Source organism: Hylobates moloch, unplaced genomic scaffold (assembly GCF_009828535.3).
Source record: "Hylobates moloch isolate HMO894 unplaced genomic scaffold, HMol_V3 SCAFFOLD_4, whole genome shotgun sequence".
Lineage (NCBI taxonomy): Eukaryota > Metazoa > Chordata > Mammalia > Primates > Hylobatidae > Hylobates > Hylobates moloch.
This window is the reverse complement of record NW_026652279.1, coordinates 96493779-96499738: the sequence shown is the minus strand read 5'-3', so window position 1 is coordinate 96499738 and position 5960 is coordinate 96493779. Positions and strand designations below refer to the sequence as shown.

The window sequence follows — 5960 nt, the reverse complement described above, 5'->3', positions numbered from 1 at the left end:
GTGTCCACAGCTCTCTAAAGGGTCCTTGAAGGCAGCCCATGACTTGCTTAGAACAGCAGAGCCCCTTTGAAAGCTTTGTCTCGTCTGTTTCTTCTAATTTAGCAAAAGAATCTGAACTCCTTGCGGTGAGGGTCTTATCTCCTGGCTTCACTGTAAACAATTCAGGATTCCTGCAGTGGCTGCCAAGGAAGGAAGCCTGGGAGAGCTTCCCAAGGCCCAAGACCTGGCCAGCCCCACCCCGTGCGTGGCAGGCAGAGCTAATTCTCCGTCAGTCTACGCATGCTAGGAGAATGCTTTGGGACAATGTCTTGATAGTACACACCATGCTGTTTAGACAGAATTCCCATTAGCTTTTCCATGAGGGAGCAAATGTGGAAGTTTTCTTCAGATAGCTTGCAGTTTCTCAGCCATCCCCAGCCCCGCCCCCACAGAGTGACAAGAAACAATCACCAAATGGCCGTTGTTCCATTGATCTGTTTATTTCTCTGTCTTTGGGCAAATGGATCAGGTGCAGGCCTGCTGTGGTTTGTATCAGGCACTTAGGCAGTCCTCAGCCCTCTCTCCCTCTGTTCCTTCCTCCCTCCTTGGAAACTCTTGGGATTCTGTTTCTGCCTCTGAAAAAATATCGGGATTCTACTACTACTGTTTAATTTCCTAGTAAATGGTTATTGAGAAATTGGAGTGTGACTACAGGGAAACACTGCAGACCGTGAGAGACCCACGCCTTTGCCAAGCAGACACTCTGGGCAAGTCGCCTGGGTCACTAACTTTGGCACTTTGGCTGTGTTGCTTTTCTTTGCGGAAGATTTATGGCTAAGTTGTCTTTACTTCCCTGTGTCCCTATCAGGCACAGCAGCAGTAGGAACCACAAGTAAAAGGAGTTAAATTTCTCCACCTTTTGCACATCAAGAGCATGGTCTTCAGGGTCAGATTACCTAGATTCAAACTCTGGCTACACCACTCACTAGCTGCCTGACCTTGGGTGAGCCACTGTACCACCCTCTGCCTCTCTCTTATCATGTGAAAAGGGGGGACAATAGTATTATCCAGTTCCTGGGTTCCATGAAGGTGAAATATTAATGCTTATGAATTGGCACAAAGTAATGCTCCATAAAGGCTTGTTGTTATTACAAAAGCTTAAAATCAAAATTAAGGTATCCTCTTAAAAAAGTCCTTGCACATGTTTAGAAGCTGGTGAGGCTGCCAGGTGTTTTCATTGCCTACCAGGTACTTACAGTTTAAAAGAAGAAATGTGGCTAAACATGGATGGAAAGAAAAGTACACTGAGTTCTATTCACAAAGGTGAACTCAGATACTGCGCTGTCACGAAAGAGTGGATGGTACTGATTGTGGGAAGCTTCCTGGGGTCTGGGTCTGAGGAATAAAACTGCAAGATAACAAATGATAAGGAGGAGGTAGGAGTGCTTGCTTGCTTTTCTTTTCTTTTTTTTTTTTTCCAAATTAAGGTCTTTTAATAGATTGCATATATAGATGTTTAGCCATACTCTTAGATCAACTCTTTAAGAGTAGAACTTTATATCCAATTTACATGCTCTAGATACCACCTTTCTTATTTTTCACAGTAAGTTCTGGTATTCAAATACCCACTTGTACACTGACAGCTTTAAGAAAAACAGGACACAGAGGGAGTTGTCATTTTTAGCAGCAATGAAATACCACTAACCCCTTTTTACATATCGAATTCAAGTCACTATCAGAGGTGAGCGCACCACAAAGTCAGCAGGTACAAAATTGCTAGTTCATTTTTAAATTAGTAACTTGAAACTACCCTTGCCTCCCACCCCATTACATCTTTTTATAAAGAGCAAATATTTTGCTATTTTATACATAGGCTAGCAGGCTAGTTTCAATATGAAAGTGCCAATTCATTTACTGATTTTTATAATCAGTTATGTAGTGCTACAATAAATGACCAATAATCTACATAGGAACAATGACGAATGAAAATGATGAAGATTGAATAAGGCTATCAGATTACCTTATCTTATTTACATATAAAGAATAGGTACCCAATGGTGAGGAAGAGACAGAAATTAGACAAATGCTCATAGGTGTAAAAATTACGTCTACCTTTGAGTTTTATACTGTAAATGAGACATTTTAAATAGTCCTGTAGTCCACGCCTATTCTTTCCTCAGAAAAAGAAAAGCTGCCTTCATGACATCCCCTGTTTCAGATTTCCACAGTGTCACTTTGAAGCTTCACAGTCAGGATCTTACTTTCTTCAAAAAATAAAGAGATATGCCCCCTAAGGTACCTCCCATCCCCCTCGACCCCCCAAAATCCCGCTTTTCCAGTGCCAGGTTGCATGATAGGGCCCCATCTCCTGGGGTTGTTGTTTCTTTTGTCCATCTATTGATCATTAGTTTAGAATAGATAATATGAACCACTTCTGGAACCACTACCAGGAGGAACACAAGCTCTTCACTACAATCACACAGCAGGAAAGAAAGAGATAATTCAATTCATCCCTGGTGCTGGGCCTCCAAAACAGAAAGAACTTGGCACAACTGGAGCACAGAATTTGTATCCTCCGTGCTTCTCAATCATTTTGGATTCACGGGCTGCTCTTCTTTGATCAGCCAGAGTTGCTGTATACTGTAACTGTTTTCTTTGTTCTTCATGAAGACAGTGAGTCAGAGCCTGATACCACACAGGATTACGATTTTGAATAGTTTGAAAGATAGCTTTGAATATCTGATACGCATCAACAGGGTTATCTTCATCGTCAATGATTGTGGAATAGCCTTCCAGAGCAGTCTTTTCCACGTCATCTTCTTACCAGTCTTCATCATCTCCATCTTCACCAGCCTGCTTAGCCAGAATCTCCAAATATTCTAGCCCATCTTCATCAATATCATCTTCATTACTCCCCAGTTCCTCTGGTCAATGCCATGCCCTTTGCACTGCAGAATGATGACCTCTAACAATTTTGCTGCGTGACACTCTGCATCTTCTCCTGCAACTCCTGTAAGAACCTTTTTGCACATACTGTATATCATTTCAAGATACTTGGTGTCAGACATAAGTGTGTCTGTATCAACTGTTACATAATTACGAAGGAGGGGCATCATATCTGTAAAGTAATCAAAGCTATCTTGCTAGAAGACTTCAAGTACAAGGGGAAGTAGCTGCCACATCTGTGGAGACACTTGTTGTCGTGTCAAACTGTGCACTAAAGAGAAGATCTCCTCATAGAATTCTAAGACATGCTGTTGTAAAATAGTAGGAACTACCTGTAAGGAGATTCCCTGGAGCTGTTGGGTTATCTCTTAATGATCTTCAGCTACGCTAAGAGGTGTGTCAATTGTATTCAGAATTCCCATAGCAGTAACTGCTTTGTCATCACTACCTTCTTCATCTGGCCCCATCTGGATTACTTGGTTAAATGTCATTGCCAAATGTTGTGTCATTTCTACTGCAATAGGAGTAAATTCTTCACTATATTCACAGATCATTTTCTGAATTACATGGGTAAGGTCATCATTTTCTGTTTCTCTTATAATATAAAGAAGAGCCTGCATTACAGGTCTGATGAATGGTGTGATATATTCTTTAGCTTTTTCTTGATTGCTGATCAATACTTGAAGGGCAATGGCAGCTTCCACTTTCACAGGCATTTCGCTATCAACAATCAGACATCTTCTTGTTAGCTCTAAGGCTGTTTGAAGGTTCTGATCACTTTCGAGCTTCACTTCACAAAAATAGTGAAGTACCCAGCAAGCCCTTGCTCTCATGTAGCCTAGTTCACTGCTGAAGAGACGGAGTACATGATTCTGCAACATGCATTCCATCTGATCTTTATAGATCTTTTTCTTCAGAAGTATTTCAGCCAAAGAGCCAATCATATGCAGGGCCCCATCTTTTTTTTGAGGGTCAGTATTTGGATCTGTAAGAATCTGGTAACAAAATCCCATAGTCTTTTGCAGTACCTCTTTCCTCTTACTACAGACTGTAAATAAAAGTGTCTGGGCAGCAGTGGTAGGAGAAATGAAATCTTCGAACACATCAGACTTCATGCGTATATACTCGTAAGGGTCTTCTTGCCAAAGTTCCTCATCAGCATCTGTATAGCACATCAATGGAAAAATAACATCTTGGATAACGCCTTGTATATAGGGCTTCGGATTCTTCAGGGTGACAGCATGAGAAACTCCTTGATTAATAAAAGTTACAAAGGCAGTGAAGGCCCATTGGGGAATATACAGGAATGTTTAAAGCAGAAAATAAAACTCCTCCACCCAGAGATCATTGTTAATTCCCTAACACATTTCCTGTTTCAGGCTTTTGAGATAACCTGGGCAGACTCTGGCCATGGGAAAGGAAGGCTCAGGGGCCCTGTGAGACGCTGGTGCCGTCCAGCATGGCCTCAGCTAGGAAAGGATGGGCCTGGGCTTCTGGACACACACAAAGCAATGGGATTTGTCAGAATCATCACCAGCTTCCTCTAAGCCTGGGCAGCAGAGTCTTCTAAGCACCCAGCAACATATAAATTCACCAAAGAAAGCAGTTATTAGAGTTCATACAGAGAAGCAGCTGATGATAAACTGATTTTTGGTTTTTAAAGATTTGTTTGGTGTATTAAAATGTGTTTTTGTTGTCTTTAGTAGTCTATTGACACCACCTTAGAATCTCTCTCATTCATTTCTCATCTATAAGATGAGGAAGGTAACAGCCACACTTCTTTCTCTTAAGTTACAGACTCCTAGGGAGCAGGTTGCTGAAAGCTCTTTCAGGACACAGTCTTGGTGTAGAGCCCCCTCAGTGTCTAACATAACAGAAGGACAAGGTGGATAGAAGGGCAAGGTGCCTTTCCAGGGCAGCTGCAGAGTATCAGACCTTCTCGAAGGAAGGTGGATGGCCTGGTGGGACGCAGTGCTCTCATCTAGATTCTGGTGAGAATGGCAGTCCTGGAGGTGGATTTAGTCATAGTCCATCAAACAAGTCTAACGACATGGCATTCTACCTCTTCAAAAGCTAAACAGCCCACTTGACAGAAGTTTCCAAGTTTGGTTTAGCAATTCTATATTGTATAGATACTGCTTTTGTCTGCTGTAATGAACAGGAGTTATAATTACTCCAAGGTTTGTTCTTTTTTTAATGTGTACACTACTTTTACATCATCAATTGTTGGTCCATTTTGTTAGTTTCTTACATTCCACATAGACTAGTCTGAATGTTTGCAGAGGGATCAGATGTTACTAGCATATTGTCAGATTTTTTCTTATTTTTTTTCTGTCACAGCCTGCCTGCCTGCCTAGATCTATAGAACCAAGTCTCGTTCAGGTCAAGGATCATGTGCTTGAAAGGAACTGAAACTCATTCACAGGGTCAGAGTGGGTGGTGGCAGACAGGAAGCATTAGAGAATGTCAGAGAATGTCAGGCAAGGCAGGGGCTCTCCCCGGTATTTCTCCCAGTGTCCCCATTGTCTCTCCTCTCTGCCGTTTGTTTCCTTTCTCTCCAACCCCTGGACCCATACCCTCTGTGAGGCTCTTAGTTTCTGCTCTCGCATGACATCAGCTTGCATGGAGAGGCCGCTACACCGGCTCTGGAATCGGTGCTTAGTGGCTCAGGGCTCACCTCTTCTGCTTTCTTCAGCAGAGGAGCCTGCAGGCTCCACGTTAGGGAGTTGCGTCTCCTAACAGAGAGAGAGAGGGAGGAGCCCCTTGACTTAGAGTAGGGAAACTTCCTGTCATTCCTAATGAGAGTCACCTTATTGTCTTGGGAAAAGAAACTTAGGACATTTGGAGCCTCAGAGTGCAGGCAAGAGACAAAGTGAAGGCAGGAACCGGGGGCATGGAGGGTGTGTACTGCAGGTTTCTCCTTTTCCACACCTCCTTCAGCATACAGAATACACATGATCCCTTGAGGGGTCGTATGGAGCAACCTAAACCACCCCCAGCACAGATTCTAAAATTCACCAACCAAGTGGTTTAAG

The 5960-nt window shown here is 42.7% G+C and overlaps 1 pseudogene; it reads right to left on the bottom strand.

Annotated features, from left to right (window-relative positions):
* Positions 1 to 2316: 2316 nt before the first annotated feature.
* LOC116467151 (importin-7-like) lies at positions 2317 to 4188 on the bottom strand (annotated as a pseudogene).
* Positions 4189 to 5960: the final 1772 nt, after the last annotated feature.